Source organism: Balaenoptera borealis (genome assembly GCF_965194805.1).
Source record: "Balaenoptera borealis genome assembly, chromosome: 10".
NCBI classification, from domain to species: domain Eukaryota; kingdom Metazoa; phylum Chordata; class Mammalia; order Artiodactyla; family Balaenopteridae; genus Balaenoptera; species Balaenoptera borealis.
In genome coordinates, this window is record NC_138874.1 from 70315334 (window position 1) to 70333861 (window position 18528).

Below are 18528 nucleotides of genomic sequence, written 5' to 3' on the forward strand. Positions count from 1 at the left end.
AAATGTCTACTTTGCCCATTTTTAAATTCTTTTTATTATTGAGTTGTAAGTGTTCTTTAGCTCTTCTGGATATTAGACCTTTATCAGATATATGATTTGTGAAAAATTTCCCATTTCATAGCATGTCTTTGCATTTTCCTGATAATGTTCTTTGGTACAAAAAAGTTTTAAATTTTTATGAAGTCTAATTTATCTAATTTTTCTTTTGTTGCTCACACTTTTGCTGGCATATCTAAGAATTCTGTCCCAAATTCTTTGCCAAGATCATGAAGAATTACCCTTATGTTTTCTTCTAAGACTGTAATAGTTTTAGCTCTTATATTTAAGTCAATGATCAACTTTGAGTTAATTTTGGTATGTGTTGTGAAGTGGGGGATCAAAATCCATTCTTTGCATGTGAATATCGAGTTGTCCCACTTGAGTGGTGTTTGGATGAGAAAGGGAGCTTTTAAACTGGGTTTTCTGCCTGAGTCCTTATGTATTTCTATATCTGGATATGCAAAAGTGTTCACACAGAAATGCATGTAAGCCAGTTCACATTTTTCAAGTTCAGGGTTGTCATGAGCATTAAATGAGATAATGTATGTAACACTTATGTAGCACAGAGTTGAATGAGACCTAATGTTGGCACTTAAGCCCAGTGTGGAAGACGTAAAGCATCAGATTCTTTAGCAGGAATAAAAGGTACAGGAATCCTTCCCTACAAGGGAGCTTAACTTGCCTGTGCTCTGTTCTCTTTGTTTCTTTCCGAAACAATGTTCCTCCAAAGGCCTGTGCCCTATCTCTGCTCACATTCACTGCGTGTGCTGGTGGCACCTCCCTTGTTGCTGGGTCATTTGGATGGACAAGGCGAGTGCCCAGAGATAACCCTTGCCCTGGGAAGGCAAGGCTGACACCCCGGAGCTTCCCCCAGAGACCATAGTGCCTTGTGCCTGACTGCGGGCCCAACCTGTGACCCCTCTCCCAATTAGTGGAGAGCTGGCTCTCAGATGTCACCACCACACCTCTGTCTGTTCAGCACGAGGAGAGTGCTGCTCTGAGCACGTGGTTGTCTATGTGTCCGTATGCCAGGGACAGGGTGCTGGATGGGTCTCCCCTGAGCTGTGGGGCTTAGAAGCCATTATCCTCGGTGGCCACCCTTGGGGGTGGTGTCCACCATCCTAGATCCCACTTCCTTACCCGATCACCTCTAATTATTGTCATTGCGATACCACCTATGTATGCCATCACCCAGAATTAAATATTCTCATTTTCTCCGTAATTATTTTCCTTATACCTGTCTCAATCAGTCATTCTGGAAACACAGCACTGGATGTCCCAGACCCCTGCTTTCTCTGCTTTCTCCCTACCTCTGGGCTCCCTCCTGCCTTCCTCTGTTCTTCCCCTGCTTAGACTCCGTGAAGCATCACTGCAGCCTCTCTCTTGCAGGTACCGTCACATCTCCTGCATCACTCTTCTTAGATTAAGTCCCCCCGTGGCAACACCTTAGCTGTGGATTGAGCCAAGCACTCCTTTCTCAGAGCTGATATCGGGGCAGTTCAGTGCTGCTGGGGAAAATCAGCCCACCAACGTGTGTCCACCAGAGCCATAGGAAGCCCATTCCCCACAGCGGCTGCTTCCAAACTTCTCTTTCACTCTCAGCAGGAGGCCTCCCCTCCTTCCTTGCAGCCACGATGGAAACCTGGCCTTCCTCTCCTCTCCCTGTATCTTACATACCTTCTTGTGCCAGCCTTCCGGGCTCTGCCCTTTGATGGCCCATTTTTGCTCCCATCACTCTCTTTCTTTACCGTTTCTTTGTTGGTTTCTGCCTCACTCTTCCTTATCACAAAGAAAAGAGCCTCGATTGTCCCCACACCTCCTCAATCACTGCTTTGACTCTCTCCCTTTTTGACCACATTTCTTTTCCCTTCCCAGCCTCTGCCCATGCCTCTCCTGCTGTGTAGGGACGGGGGCTGCAGCCCTACGAGCTAAGTGAGAGGCTTGCTGTTGAAACCAATCAGGAAGGCACCCTTCAGTCTTTCGCTTTTGTGATTTCTCTGCAACAGTGGAGTTTGGGGACCATTTCCTCCTTGGTTTCCATGGCGACACTTCCTTCATGGGGCTCCCACCCCTCCTGGTGGGTTCCTTCTCCAGTTCCTCTGTAGACTCCCTTCCTGCCTGCCAGTGACTTAGACGTTGGGTCTCTGGCTCTGTCCTTGCCCGTCCTCTCTCCCTGCACCTCTCCCCTCCCTGGGTCATCTGGTCCACGCTGAGGTCTCCCATGGTCTGGAAGTTCTGGAGGTAGATGCTCTTTTCCTTGCACGCTGTGGGTCATGGCCTGTCAATGTTCTCTGCGGGGTGGCCGGACAGGGAGGGTCTGATGGCTCTACCAGGAGGGCCACGAAGACTCTGGCTTCTAAGGTCTCAGCAGAGGATCCTCTGGAGAGCAAGGTTTTGGCCAGATCCTCAACCCTCACTCGGGTGCCACAGCAGCGTTGGCATAACCCAGGTGCTGGTCAAACACGCAGGGTCTGAGCCCCACCCCAGGGTCCAGAACTGAATGTGGGTGTTGACCACCCCCCTGGGGGATTTACACACACAGCAGAGTGTGAGGGGCTGCTGTGGGCCCATTTTGGCTTGAACAGGGTCTGAGAGGCGTGTCTGCTAAAATGGGGCCGAGCAGGGAGAGTCTCTGGGAACTTGATTTCTTAAAATGCTTTTGCCTCAAAATGGAGGCCAGGTTTCCAAGAGAAACCTGATGGAAGGAGCCCTGTATTTTTTTCTAATGGAATGAGAACTTATGCTCAGCAAACAAAAGAGATTCTTGTTTGAAAATAACTCTCGGTCCAGCCTTGTGGGCTACCAGGGGGAATCAAATTAAAGAAGAAAAAGCAGTAGCAGTGTAGATGTTTCGCTGTGCCAGAGGCGGGAGGATCTCAGGGTTGAACTATTCCCATCCACGGTTTGGGGCCAGGCCCGGGTCTGATAACACTCTGGGGAAAGGAGATCAGGAGAATTTCCTTTGAGGGGCTGGATGCATCTTTTGAATTTCAGACAAGGGCAGGGCCCTCCAGGGTGCTTCTGCCTCCCCGGCCCTCCCTCGCTCTGCCCCTCAGGGCTGATGCTCAAACCCTTTGCTCACCCAAAGGACAAATGGACCTGCAGAACTGAAGCACATGGGTATTCAGTGGCTGAATATGACCAAAATCAACCCTGGCTTTTGAGCAGGTTCCCGAGGCCAAAAACAATAGGTCCTCCTGCTCTGCGTTAACACAGTGGTTTGGGTTTAGCTGGTAACTCATCAGCCCTGCCTTTGTAACCAGCACCCCTGGACCTGGGCTAACAAGGCCAAGGCTGTCTGCAAGAAACAAGAGCCCCACTATGGGGCCTGCATGCTCTGGTCCCACACTCCCAGTGAAGATGATAGGGATGGAGAGGAAGGGAGCTTGGGACAGCCCCAGGCTCTTATGGTTTTGGGAAAAGCATGAACAAGAAAGCTCCCAGCAGTCTCCGGGAAGGGGCCAAGGTCTGGGCTCCAGAACAGTCCTACAGCCACAGCCCAAGGCCTTTGCCATATCTAGCTACCATCTCATTACCCAGTGCTGATCCTAGGCCAGGGGCCTCCTCCCTTGTCCCTGCTGGGCACCTGTCACTCACCATTTATCCCTTACCTTAGCGATCACTCTCAAGAAGACTTGCTGTCCCCCCAGGGCAGGCGTCTCTGGCATCTTCATAGCGCCCTGGCCTCCCATCAGCTCCTGTCTCTGTATGGGGCTCTCACCCTCATGCGTCTCACCCTCCATTGTAGGACTGGCACGGCAGCCTCCAAGACACACTGCAGGTCCCCCTTTAGGAAAGTGCTCTCTGCTGCTCAGCTGTGAGTGGTGTGGTGACCTGATGGCCTCTGGCTGATTCCTAGACTCATCGCACTCCCCCTGGGGCAGCCTCCATCAACTGAGCAAGGTGAGGTACCAGGACATAGCTCTTCTCCCAAGCAATGGGGTCTCCTCTAATGGTTCTGCTCTGGAGTTCTGTGGGCCTGGCAGAGACTTGGTTATATTTGCATCACAGCCTGACCTCTCCCTGTCCAAACCCACATCCCTTCATAGGTGGTCCCTGCCAGCCAGTCTTTTATACTCCTAACTCTGCCTCAGAGTCTGCTTTCCAGAGAACCACTTGGGACAGGCTGGCAGGGTTAGGACCCACGTATTTCCTGCACCTGGTACCTAAGGGGTCTCAGAGAGTGTGATGCGGGAGAACAGATAGATGGATGGATGGATAAACGGATGGATGGATGGATGAATGTTTGGAGCTGTTCTAATTATTTCACTTAATCCTCACAGCTTAATTTTCATGAGGTTAGTGTTATTATTGTCTTAATATCATAAGAGAGGACTGAGACACAGAGTGGTTAAGGAACTTGCTTGGGGTCACACAGCCCAGGGGTCAGGACATGGGCGGTGTGGTTGGGGCTCCCTGAAGGCAGAGCCTCACCTCTGAGAGCTGTTTGTGCCCTTGCCCCATCTGCCTGGCGTTGTCCTGCAGGATTGTCACAAAAGCCCAGGGAGCCTGACAGAGAAAGAAAAGGACACTTTGGTGTAGAGCATCTGTTTCCAATGACACATCCACACCTCCTGACAACGTTTGGCTTCACAGTGCTGCTCACTGGACATGCATCTTGGGTCTGTGCCACGCTTGAAGGCCTCACCGGCCAGGTTGTCCCAAGGAGGCTGTGGCTGGGCCCACTGTGACACGGTGTGTGGTGGGAGGCCTGGGCCTCTGGTACAGAAGCAAGCCCAGCCCACCACGGTGCTGGCCCCATCCTTGCACTCCAGCTGCTGAGACCCCTTCCTGGAGGACACGGCACGAATGCCGGCTTGAGTGTGCGCCCAGCACGCATGCGGTGCTGTCACCCCTCCCGTCTCATTGATTCCCACAGCACCTCTGGGATCCTTGTTTTACAGGGGAGGGAATAGGCTCAGAAATTAGGTGACTCTCCAAAGGCTTCCCAGAGGGTGAGCAAGGCAGCAGCAGCAATTTGGACCCAGCACTAGAAGAGACATGGCCATTCTATGTCTCTGAGTCTCAGCAGTGAGGGGCCGAGCATCAGTCTGGACAATTCTTGCCAGGATGAGAAAATGAGTGGCATGTGGAGGGTATCCAAAGAGCCCGGGGCCTCACGTGAAAGAGGGGCCATGCCCGGCTCCTGAGCCCCGCACGGGTGAGCTGGGTTCCAGGCATCACATTCTGGGCACATCCCCCCGCCTCATCTTTATGCGTGGGATGGAGGGGGGGTCAGGAGGGAGCACCATCATTCAGCCTGGAAATTACAGAAACAGCAGGCAGCAGCAGAGGGATCACTGGCTGAGAAGTTGAGGATCCACGTGGTTCACCAGGTCCCCGCAGAGACGCCTATTTCCACGTGTGCAAGAGCCGGCTGGAGGCCTGCTGACCTGGACCCCTCACCTGGCCTCCTGAGTCTCTACTTCCTCCTCTGCAAACTAGGAACAATAATGCCTTCCTGCAGGGTGCTAGAGGGGATGTGAGGCAGGGTATAAGCTCTAGAGAGTTCAGGGATCTTAACTATTACTATGATGAGAGGCTGAGGAAGAGCTCGGGATATGGAAAGCGAGGGTTGAGCTGCAGAGCAGTGATTTACAAATTTCTGGCCAGGGGCCTCTGGGGTGAGCCCCACCCCTCGTTTGTTCCTTGCGTTGACCAAGGTCAGGAGGACCTCCGAGGGTCCTGGGAGGCATGGCTCGGCTTTCATGACACGCTGGTAAGAGGCCATCTGGGTTTTTATTGAGCCCCATCAGTAGGCATAAGCTGGGCCGTGAAGCAGATGCTGGGCCTCACCCTGGATGTGCCCTCTGGGTGGCCAAGCAGCGTCCAGCCTGGAGTACCAGGCCTGGGAGGGCCCAGGACGGGAGGCTCCCTGGAGACTCCTGAAGGAGGCCTGATCCCGCTGGGCGGAGAGGCCCTTTGGTCATTTTGCTTCATTGCAAGTGACGACCAGCTGTGACTGTCTCCACACATGATGGTACAGCCTGGTCCCTGGAGGCCTGTAAGTCAACAGAGGCCTGAGTGCTCTGCCTGCCGATGGTGAGGCTTCCCAGGGGGCAGAAGACTGGACTGGGCAACCTCGGAGGCCCCTTCCAGTTTTCTGTTCCTTCTCTGCGGCCTAGCAGGGCCTCTTCTCTCTGCCCTTCTGGGCAGGGGCGCTGGGGAAGCTCACTTTCTGCTCCTGATCCGAGCCCCTGGCTTAGGCCTGAGCTGAGGCCTGTCAGAAACTGCTGCTGCCCGCCCGCCTCCCGCCATGTTTTGACTAGGCCTGAGGGTCACAGTGGCCTTCCCTTGTCAGAGAGTCAGTCTAGCCTGTCGGGCCCCAAACGGCTGAGGAGGGAGCAGCAGGGAGCCCTTTGGCTTGCTGTGGCACCGGGAGGCTCGGGCTGCCCTTAGATAGGAGAAGCATCAAAGGCCCTGCAGACACGCACAGATGGGACCACAGACCTCTCCAGGGGTGGTGACAGTGATGGCGTTTGTTGTACCCCAGTTATGCTGGGCAAAAATACAGCTCTGCAATCAAGAACATGGGCTTTGATGAGCAGGACCTGGACTGAAATTCACACTCAGACTCTCCAGCTGCATCGCTGACACTCTGAGTCTCTCAGTGTCCTCACCTGCCAGCTAGGGAGAACATTTGCCTCCCAGGGGCCTGTGTGAGCATCCTGTGCACTGAGATGAGCCCTTTAGTAAAATGTCTGAGTCTTGCACATGGAGTTGTGGGGGAAGTCGGGGGATTATTACTGGTGCTATGGTGGGCACTGTGTGTGTGGTTCATCTCAGCCCTCACACGGAGGGTAAGGCAGTAGGATACCCATTTTCCAGATGGGAAAAGCTAAGGTAGAGGAGACTATAGACGTGATGCGCAACTTCTCACTGTTAGTAAGAGGCAGAGCCAGGCTTAGAATCCTGATGTATTTAACCCTGAAGCCTGGACTTATTTACTACCTTTTGCATTATCTCCAAGGGTTGGGATTTTATCTTCCTGATACTCGAGATGCTCCCAGAAATAGGTAGGAATCAATTGAGAGCTTGTGGGGTTGCTCAACAATGCAAGGGCTTCAGAAAATTCCTCTCCAGACATGCAGTATGGGGCTGTAGGAGATCTCTATATCTTTCCTGCCCCGAGACAGCCTGCCCTTCTAGTCTCTGGCTGGAAACAGAAAGAATTCTGCCCTGCTCCTCTTCCCTCCCCCTTACCTCCTGCCCCTAGAAGATCCTTAAATCAAAGAGGACCGCACGCCTGGCTTGCCCTTATCTCCATTGGTACCCCAGGCTGCCCAGCTCTGCATTTTCTATTTTCAGAGGGCTTAGGTTAATCTGAAAGTCCTGCCAGAGACCACCCACCACCCTTAAATAAACAGCTCACCTTTCAGCCCAGAGCCGACCTCTCTGCCTGGGATGTTTGATAGGCCTGGTCTCACCGAATGTGGCTAATTAGCCCTAACATCTGTGGCGCTTTCACAGATGTCAGAGCCAGAAAACCCGGTCTGTGGAGTCAATTCTTCTGAAAGCCCTTACTTTGGCCGGTCTCCCCGCTCCAGGGCAGTGAAGGCCAAAGCCGAGAAGGCATGTGGAGGTGATAAACGCTACAGACTTTGGCTGAAGGCTGGACGTGCAGAGCCAGCAATGCTCCAGACTACAGAGCCACACGTGGGGACCCCTGCTCTGCTCCGCTCCAAGATGCTCCTGGGGCAGGGATTTGAGTGATGGTTAGAAGGAGCTTAGCGTTCGTTTGCAATCTTCAGGAGCTTCTCCTGCTTATCATCTAAAGAGGAAGTGACCACCTCAGCCTAGGACTGGCGTGTGTAGGGCATGCTGGACCCACCTGAAGTCACTTCCTTGTGCTCGTCGCTCTGTTGTCTCATCTTTGTTCCTGCAGACATCGTTGTCCCTGTAGTAAGAGCCCTAAGTTGAGAATGACCCCTGAGCTTATCTGCAAGGACAGCAGAAAGTGGGGAGAGATGCCCTGGGACAGAGTGAAAGGAAGCCACACTAGGAAGATGATGGATCAGTTCAACCACTAGGGTTCAGGCGGGAGAAACAGGAGGCCCAGATGCCTGTAGGTAGCTCACGAAGAGCTCTTTCAGTTAAATATTTCACTTTAAAGCTTAGTGGCTTACAGCAACAATTTATTATCCTTCCTGGTTCTGTTCTGGGTTGACTGGGCTCAGATGGGTGGTTCTTGTTTAGGCTGTCTCATGCTGCTACTGTCAGATGATGGCTGTGCTGGTGTGTCTGAGGGCTCAGCTAGGCTGGACATCAGAATCAGCTCACTGACTTGGCCAGCTGTGGATGTAGGGCATGGGCTAGGAGCTCAGCTGGGATGGTCAATACCCAAACACCTACCCGGGACTTCTCCATGTGGCGTGGAAGTGAGCAGCCAAGAGAGCAAAAACAAGTTTTCCAAGAGGCCCAGGTGGAAGCCGCAAGGCTTCTTTTGGCCCCGCCTCAGAAGTCCTAGAATGTTACTTCCACCATGTTGTACTGGCCAGGCAAGTCATTGAGGCCAGTCCATTTTCAAGAAAGGGGGTTAGACTTCTCTAGATGTGAGGAGTAACATGTGCCTACAGGGAGGTAAGGACAAGATGGTTGCAGCCTGGAATCTATTGTCTCCTGGTCTTGCCAGGTAGATTGTGGAAAGCTGGTATGAGGGTTTTCTCCAGGTCCTGTCTTATGTTGCTTGGCAACAGTGAAAATGGTTAGGATACCTCACATATGTACCTTACAAAGCATTTTTCCCGTCCACATGATTTGCCAAAGAGTGAGTAAGAGGTTAGTGAGAGGCAGAATATTCTTGTGTCTACCTCTGTTGAAGAGAAGAGACAGACTGGAAGCAGCTCAGTGACTTTCTTTACGTGACTTGGGTCTTCTGCCATTGGCCAAGCTCAAAGCCTACTCGTTCTGGCAGGACATACCCTCAGGGGATGAAATGTCCTCTTGCCCCAGCCTCCCTAGCATTCTCAAGGCTTGGTGGCTTCTTTCCATGATCCCTGGGCAACAGGGTCACTCTTGGGTTCTGACCTGGCTCTCCTGCTCTTTGCTGAATGCCTGGCTAACTGGCTTTACTTCTCTGTGGCTCAGTTTTTCCATGCTTACTATGAAATTGGAGTCAAGAGTGGGGATAAAACAAGGGAGTCAGAGAAAGCAAAACCTCCCTGGGTGGTACAGAGTGGGCTCTGGGAACTGCGAGGAGGCAGACAAAGAGGCCATCTCCAGCTGGCCCCACTGGCACCTCCCTTGCTGCTTTCCAGGTCACAGGTCCAAGGAGAGCACAGATCAAGAGCTAGCTACTGGTCAGATCCCCAGCTCAGGGCAAGCTCTGTGCATCCAATTGTGTGTGGAACCTGCAAACTGCCCCAGACTTTAGCCAGTTGAAATATGAAAAGTAATCCTGTTTTGCCTAAATACACTCACATCATTCAGTTGTGTGTGTGTGTGCTTAATGAGATGGTTGATATTTTAAAACAGATTACATTAGTAGACTTGGTATTTGTCCTTCCTCCCCAAGTGCTTACCCCAATTCTTCTATGTCTTAACTGTTTGGGGGGTGGACTTGGCTGGTACTAGGGTCAACACAAGTGAAGACCATCAGTAACACTGGCTGGAGACTCCTGCACGTGGCAGCTAGTCTGGAAATCAGGGTCCCAAATGCCAACAACATTGATGACTAACAGCTCAATTTCACATGCAAGTACCTTTCTGGGACCCTGGCCTTGAAAGTCTGGAGAACACAATTGTCACACCCATGAGCAACTACACCATGCTTGTGTCGGGAGAAAAGTGCTTCACAGGGAGAGTGAGCTAGTGTGTCTTCCAAAAAGGCCAGACACGGGGATAAGAATGGAATTTTCACCCCAAGAAGCAAGCTCTGTTTTGACCCTGACACAGGGTTAAGAGGAGAAAACTGACAGCATACAGAGAGAATAAAGCTCTGTAACATGATTTTCCTCCCCGAAACGCAGCCCAGGAAATGCTGCCCCCTGTTGCCAGCATAAACACTTATGTGTAGCCTGGGCCACCAGTGATAAAATGTAAAACACACAGAGCCCAAGTCAACAGGCAGGGAGGGCCGGGACATGTGGTAGGTTCCAGTCTGGCCTGGGAGGTTCTTATGGGCACCGATTCTGACAGCCTCTTCCCTTTCCAGATCTTTCCCAGGTTCCCTCAGCCAGGTCTTCCCATGCCTGGGACAGGCAGCAGCAGGGTATTTCAGAGCTCTAGGATGGAGAAATGGAGATTCAGAAATGGCGGGGTCCTGGGCGTTGCCCATATTTCTTGGTGCTGCCAGGGAAATTAGCAGCCGGAAGCAGGCAAGCCCAGGGGTCCATGAACTTTGTGCTCAGAAGAGCTGATTGGAATCTCTCTGGCTCTCTTGGGGCAGGAGAGAAATGTGGAGAGGGCTGATATCAATGGGTACTCCTCATCTAGGGATGCTAGTAAAGCAACTGGGGGGCAGGGGTGACAGCTCCCCACTTATTCTGATCCATGGAAATGGTCCTAGTGTCTACAGAGAGAGTGGCTCTCACATGGCTTTCTGGGTTAATGTTCCAGTTATCTATTTCTATGTAATAAAGTAAGAGAATTAAACTTAGAGAACGAAAACATTTTGTCATGCCCTTTCATGTTTCTGAGGGTTGACTGAGCTCAGGAAGGTGATACTCTTTCATGTAGTTGTAGTCAGATGTCATCTGGGGCTAGAGTCATCTAAAGCCTAACCTGGGCTGGACATCCATAATGCCTGGTGCCCAGGCTGAGGTGGCTGGGATCTCAGGGCTGGCTGGGTATCTCTCTCTATACATGGCCTTTTCCTGTGACTGTCTTGAGCTTCCTCATAGTAATGGTGGTTTCAGGACAGTTGTACTGATTACATGATGTCAGACTTCCTCCAGATCAACTGTTCCAAGAGACCAAGGCAGAAACTGCAAGGCTTCTCATCACCTAGCATGGGAGGTCACTCTGTGTCACTTCTGTTGCATTTCATTGGTTATATTGGGCCAGCCCAGATTCAGTGTGGGAGTGGATTAGATGAGGATGTGGCTATTGGGAGGCATAGTTCACTGAGGAGACCACCTTTGGAGGCAGCTATCACAGACAGAAAGAGAGGAACTCAGACTGGGGAGGCTTAGAAACCGTTATTCCTTCTTACATTCACCATGAAGCCAAAATGGCCAATGGGAGTCTTCTGATTCACCACCTCTGACTGACAGGCAGGACTTTTGGAGCCCTGGGGATTCTGGGACCATGTCTGGGCAGACTCCCTGGTCCTTGGGTCAGCCCGTTATCGCTATGTTCTGAAACTCTCCTCAGACAACTCTTCCTTATTTCCATGTGTCCTGTTGTTCTGTTGCCACAGTAACATCTCAGTTTTGGTCCCTGGCTCTTCACCTTTTGTAGCAATTTTCTCTTCAATGGCTTTCACTGTCTCTACCCTCTCACCGCTCCAATCCATGGAGCACAAAGTTGCCAGGATAATTATCGTGAGATGTTGCTCTTAGTCTCATATTCTTCTATAGAGGAACCTGCAGTAGATACGAATGAAGTACAACACCCAAATGAGAGGCTCTGGAAGGCAAAGGAAATGCATTGGCTCCATATGAAGTCAAAAGTCATTTATCTCTATTTGATCCATGAACACTGTAGAGGGCTTAGAGGGCTTTATTATGTTTTCTGAATATATAGATATATGGCATACTTCCCTCTCTCTCTCTCTCTCTCTCTCTCTCTCTCTCTATATATATATATATATATATATATATATGGCATACAGAAGTATTTCAGATCTCTTGGAAAGGCTGATAAGTCAGAAGGCAGTAGATGAAATTCAAAAGATAGAGCTTGCAAGTGATGAACGCTATCTCTCTGCTGTCTGGAATAAAGCAAGACCAAAATTGTGCTGTGAGCTGGCCTGGCAGGAGCTGTCTGTAGGGGTTTCCAGCCCCCAGGCCAAAGGAAAAAGCAAGACTTTAAAGATCTGGGGAATTAGTGGTCTGGCTCTAGCCATGTTGCCCCAGTAGGACTCTGGAGCACATCATCTCTGCTTGGGGAAGGATCTGATTTACTGGATGGGAGGCATCTATTTTTCCTTGTTCTAAATCTTAATCCTGTTCTAAATCCTATTCAGAAGATTTTTTTAAAACCTGCAACAGCAATGTTATGTTAAGTTCTCCTGTGGAATTTATTCCTTTATTCTTTTTCATACCCATCAAAATCCCTCAGCTTAGAGGAATAGCTCTTCCATGTCCCCAGCCTCACTTTACTCTCTGCCTGTTGGTTAGCCTTCACACCATGCAGGCCTGGGGACTTCTCTGATCAAGGGGTCTCTAGTTTCTCTAGTTGGAATGTACTCCTCATTCATTTATGGCAAGCTATGCCCTTTCTTTAAAATCTGGATCATAAATAGATGTGTGATTACTTAGAAGGAGGGCTTATAAGAAAATTCCAGGTAAAGATGATAGAAGAATGTGTCTCTGTCTTAATCTTTTGAAATGATTTGGAACCATTAAGGAGAAATAAAATAGAAAAAAATTACATGTGATGAAACTAGAAATCAGGCACACCTTTGAGCCACAATTGGCAAAGAAGCCTGCGCAGCCCTCTAAAAACAAGTTGCACAGCCTGAGGGGTCAAACAAATGACCCCTCCTTTAGAATGACAACGGCCAGGGACACTGGAGGGTTCTTGAGGACAGCGTGGCCTGAGGAGGGCTGGGAGTCCGGGCTTAACGAGAAAACATGGTGGAAACACATGGACATGCGTCTTTGCAAAAATGTGCATACCAAGGTGGAGGCCAAAACAGGAAGGTGTTGACTGAAAAGAAATGAACAATGTGAGAGTTGTGAGTTAAGTCTTATTTGGGGCAAAATGAGGACTATGGCCTGGGAGACAGGCTCTCAGATAGCTCTGAGGAACTGCTCTGAAGAGGTAAGGAGGGAGGTCAATATACATGTGATTTTGGTGTAGGGGGAATACATGGAGTCAAGCACACATTTTGGCTGAAGGTCACTGCTAGTCACAAGGAGCAGATGCCTCCATTAATGATTTTAGTGCTTCTCTAGATATAAGAAGATGCAAGAAATTGGGTTCATAAAATCTTCTGAACATATCTAACTATCTCAAGGCCTGTTCTGCCGGTTTTTCCCAGAGCGCAGAGTGCCTCATTCCTGATCTCTGCCCTGAACTCCTTTCAGGGTGTGTTGAAAGTCAGCAACTGCAGTGGCTAGTGACTTCATCCTTGTAGAGGCAGATGGTGAGGGACAAATTTTCGTCCACAGAGGGAGGGCAACTGACTTTCAGTTACTGATCTTGGTCACCAGAAGGAAAGTAAACATGAAATCATAGCTAGAGATATGGATATGGATATGGATATGGATATAGATACATAAGTAAATCCTATGCACACAACCATGACATTAAGAGCTTCACTCTAAGCCTGGAAGATTTCCTGACCTAGTTCAATCATATCTTCAGGGAAGAATGTTAGTGAGAATGTGTTTGTAGACCAGAGGCCAAAATCAAGCTGCCTGCTCACCTGCTCTTCTTCAACAACTAGCTGGCACAAGAAGACAGGACTCCCTTCAAAGATAAGCAATGATCAGAAAGAAATCAACATGATACCTATGCAAGATATGGAAACCAACAAAAGAAGGAAAAGATTAAGACAGAGGGCAAGTGAGAAATACACACCTTAAGCCTTATGCCATCCAAGCAAATGAACTTAAACCAATTCCATGAAATCAGTAAAATTAAAGAAAATGTCACCTCTCTGAAATAAAAGAGCTCAATAAAGAGGTATGAGGGCTGGAAAAGAGATGATAGAGCAATGAAAGATTTTAAAAAATATGAGTCTATAGCAATAAGATTAAAAGCTTTATAGAAAGAAAAGTTACATGAGAGTCGTCATAAAGGAGACTGGATACTGTTGAATATATAGGCAGTGACAAGTACCGAATTGAGGAAATGAAGCCAAATGAAATGAAAAAATAAAGAGCTAAAATAGATTAGAAGAAAGTGAGATTTGAAAGACAGACAAATATTGTCTAATATATAATAATTTATTTTCCTCAAGACAATAGCAGAAGAAATATAATTGAAAAATAAAAATATAGTAAAGAAACCTTCCTCAAATAAAGGAAGATCAACATTTACCTGAAATTTCATGACTTAGAAAAATTGTTATAGAACAATTAAAAATGAGAGAAGAAAAATTGTTATAGAACAATTAAAAATGAGAGACATTCCTATAGAGACATTGGAGTTAGAATGCAAAGAAAAAACTCAATGGATGCCCAGGTTTTTAAAAAAACAACTCAACTGCAAGGAAAGAAATTTCCATAATAATGGCTAGCAGTTTTCACAACAGAATCATTCAAAATTAGAAGGCAATATAATAATCTTTAGAGAATAAAACAATACTTAAGAATTTAACCAAGTTATGTTGGCATTTAAAAGTAAATAATAATGATGATACCATGGGCAATATTTCTGAATTCCAGACCCTATGTGAGTGTTTACACACATAATCTCATCTAGATATCTCAAAAACCCCATAAGATTGGTACCATTATTAACCACATTTTAAAGATGAGGTTCCTGACACCTAGGGAGATTAAGTAAACTTCCCAAGTTCACACAGCTTGAAATGGCAGAACCAGGATTCGAACACAGGAGTCTGGGGCCAGATCTTGCTCTCTTAAGTAGTAGCCTATATTTTCAAACTTGCAAGAGCTCAGGGATATTAATCCTTGGAAATCTGCCAGAAGACCAATGCCTGTGATGCAAGAACTGAATGGGAAAGGTGTTAAAAAAGAGCAGTGGTGTGCATTGAATTCACTTTAATATAGTACAGAAACAGCATAGATGTGGAAAGAATGTTTGTTTATGAGGTTTGTGATTGGCAGCTCTAAGATAGCCCAACGCACCTGGCCTCCTAGTATTCATGTCCTTGTCGGATCCCCTCCCCTTGAATGTGGGCTGGACCTAGAAACTTGCTTGTAATGAATAGAAAATGGCAAATGTGATGGGAGTCATTTCCGAGATTAGGTTACAAAGACTGTGGTTTCTGTCCTGCTCACCTTCTAATACTTTCACTCTCAGGAGCCCTCCATCTGAGGAAATCACAGCCGTGTTGTGAGTGGCCCTAGGGAGAGGCCCATCTGGCAGGGAACTGGTGTCTCCAGCCAACAGCCAGTGAGGAACCAAATCCTGCCAACAACCCCATGAGTGAATCTTCCCCAGTTGAGCCTTGAGATGACAACAGCCCAGGCGGACAGGACACCTTGATTGCAGCCTTGTGAGATACCTTGAGTCAGAAGCAGAAAAGCCATGGCTGAATCCAGGGTATGGTAATAAATGATTGCTATTTTAAGTTTGTGGGTAATTTGTTACACAGCAATAGATAACTAATACAAGGTTTAAGCATCTTGTCTCTAGTCCCAGTAGCATAAAAATCTCTTTTAGGTCTACCATTCCACAAAGACCTGCCCTGGTCCCAGAGAGGGGCCTGTCAGATTGTACGTTTGTGTGTTTTCCAGAGAAAGACAGGATGAAACTACCATGTACTGCTGCCACCCTACCCCCTCAATCAGAGTAACTGTACACACACATCCTGCTTATAGAAAGTTTGTGTGTTTGTGTGTGTATGTGAGTGAAGGGAGTATATCAGTGACAAGGAGAGTGACCACGATAATTGACCATGGCTTCCATTTAGCAACTAAAATAGAGTTAACCTTTTCCTTTAAAAAAAAAAAAGCTCTTTTTATTATAAAATAATACGCATTATAGACAATTTGGAAATACTGAAAAAAGAAAGAAAAACGCTTTTTGTAGTACCACAATTTGAACATTTAAAAATTTTCTTTCCTTTTTTTTGATGCAACATTTTACTTTTACATAATTGCTACCAAAAATGAATATGATTTCCTATCTTATGTATTTCACTTATTACTGTATCACTGAAATTTTTGATCTCTTTATTAATTTCCTTTTAATGGTCTAATAATATTCTGTTGTGTGTATGCCTATTCTGGGACATAAAAGTTGTTTATCTGTGCTTGTAGGAGGAGAATTTGGCTTCTGCTTACAACCCTTGTAAATAACATTGCAGTATATACCTTTGAGCATTAAGCCTTTGGTATGGTGAAATGTTTCTTAGAGTAGATTCCCAAAGGTGAAAATAATGAGTCACAATATACACGTGGGCTGGCACAGGATGCCAAATTGTTTTTCAAAAGGGTCATTCCTGTTTACACTTCTACCCACAGGGCAGGGAAGACCCACTTCATTACACACTGCCCATCCTTGAGTATTCCTCCAGAGAAGAGAAATCATTCTTCAGGAGGCTTTTACTTACTGTTTCATTGATAGCTAATGAGGCTAAACCTTTTTTTTTTTACTCATTTGCATGTTTTGCAACTGAGTAATTGTCTGTTTCTGTCCTGGTGTATGGATCCACGGTCCCCTGGCCTCCGCCCAGTTTTATTTCGCTCAGTGTTCAGCTCTCAAGTCTAAGCATCTTCCACCTGACCCTCAGTCCTGGTCAGTTTTCTGAGTGCCCTGGGAGACCCCTAGATTGGGATCTGTTTTTCCCCATTCAATGAGACCTCAGTGAGGGCAGGGAGGGCTGTGCTTGCTCTCCGTGCATCTGCAGTGTCTACACAGGGCCCTCGCCTGGTCTGTGCTCGGTGTGGGAGAATGTGTCTCTTTATCCCGGTGGCAGCTGATGAAACTTCGAGCTGTTATTTCCATCTTGGCATCTTGGCCTCAGGCTCTGGTTCTAGAACAGTGGCTGCCACTAGCTACAGAGGTCACCCCAACCCTCTTCCATTTCTTAACAAAGTCAGTCTTTCTGGGCCTCAGGAATCTCTAACCCCTTCTCCAGAGCCCCCCGCCCCCAATCCCCCCCCCACATCACTGCTCAGTCAATCCACCTGGGAAGCCTGTCTGCCCAGAGAGTTTAGTAACTGAGATGATCACATTTATCAGTTAAAGGCTTCATTTATCCCTGCCCTGAGATGTGCACAGAGAGACGTTTCCTTGGGCAAACTTAATTATTGCATCAGAAGAAAAAACATGTTCTCATGTTAGTCTTGGGGAGGGAGCAAGAGTCGGCAAGGCTTCCTGTAATTTTAATTACCAGTAATGACATTTTCCACCATCCTGAATTCATCGGGTTATTTTTATTCTTTTTACATTCCTTGTCTAAATGGTGACAGAATGTATCATGGGCAATCTTGACAGTAGTTTTCATAATTCAAGGAATTGTCGTGAATTTTGAAAGGTCACCGTATCACTGCCTCAACCCTCTGGCTACAGAGCCACGGCTAAGTCCTCTGACCACTAGAAATCTCATTGACTGGTCAAGATTTCCAGAGAAAGGACTTCCCAGAGAACAGCCATTCTACGGTTTAGAAGCTCTCCGGATTAGGAGGCCTCCTCCACCCAATAATCCATCGCCCTGCAGAACAGCAGCTGCAGTGGAAGGCAGCTGTTTTCTGTCAACCTGGGCTGGACAGCAGGGAGAGATTTTTCGCACACAGAGGAGAAAGTGATGTGAAGACTGAGCAGATGTTGGCCTGGAAGACTGCAGTGATGTGGCACAAACCGAGGAAGCCGGCAGCCACCTGAAGCTGAGAGAGGCAAGGAACGGATATTCCCCCTGGGCCTCCAGAAGAAGCAAGGCCCCAAGGCCCGAGGACTCCTTGATTTCAGACTTCTAGCTTCAGGAACTGTGAGAGAATAAGTGTCCATAGTCTTAAGCCACAGAATTTGTGGTAATTTGTTACAGCAGACCTAGGAAACTAATACACCGAGATAACCAAACTTTAGGATGATGAAATGGAGTTTGGAATATGTGTCTATGTGCCTAGTTCTAACTCACACTTTCCCGAGGTACCAACTCAGGGAGGCAAACTTAAATCCATGCAAGGGGTTCAGAGCTTCCCAGAGCGTCCCCCAAGTTTGAGTTCATGCCCTCCTGTTGCTTGCCTTGGCCTTTCAGAGAGCACCCCTCATAACCCAGAGCACCAGACATCGGCCTCCTCTGGGTCTACCTGTACGGAAGGTGTGGGGATCCAGAACACTCTTGGCGTCTGCAGTGATGCTTAAGGAATGAGAGTTGCTGCCCGTTTTTCCTTACAGCTGCGACCAGGCTCAGTGATGCCCTGGCCAGGCATGGCTAAGAGGGGGAGGGCTTCATGGGGTCCTCTGCTGCCCCCTGCAACTCCCCTCACTGTAGCCTCGAGCTTACCAGGACCTCCCCCTTACTGACCAAACACACATGTTGGATCCACCCCTTAAGAACAATTGGAATTTCATCCTTCAGAGCTCAGCTCAAACATCCTTTTCTGTGAAAGCTTCCCTGACCTCCCAGACTAGGTCACTGGGTCGGGCAGGATCCCAGCAGGAAACAGAGGGTATATTTAAATTGGGTAATTTGATGAGGGTTCAATGAAGGGACTGCCTACAAGATGTGGGCCAGGGTTAGGG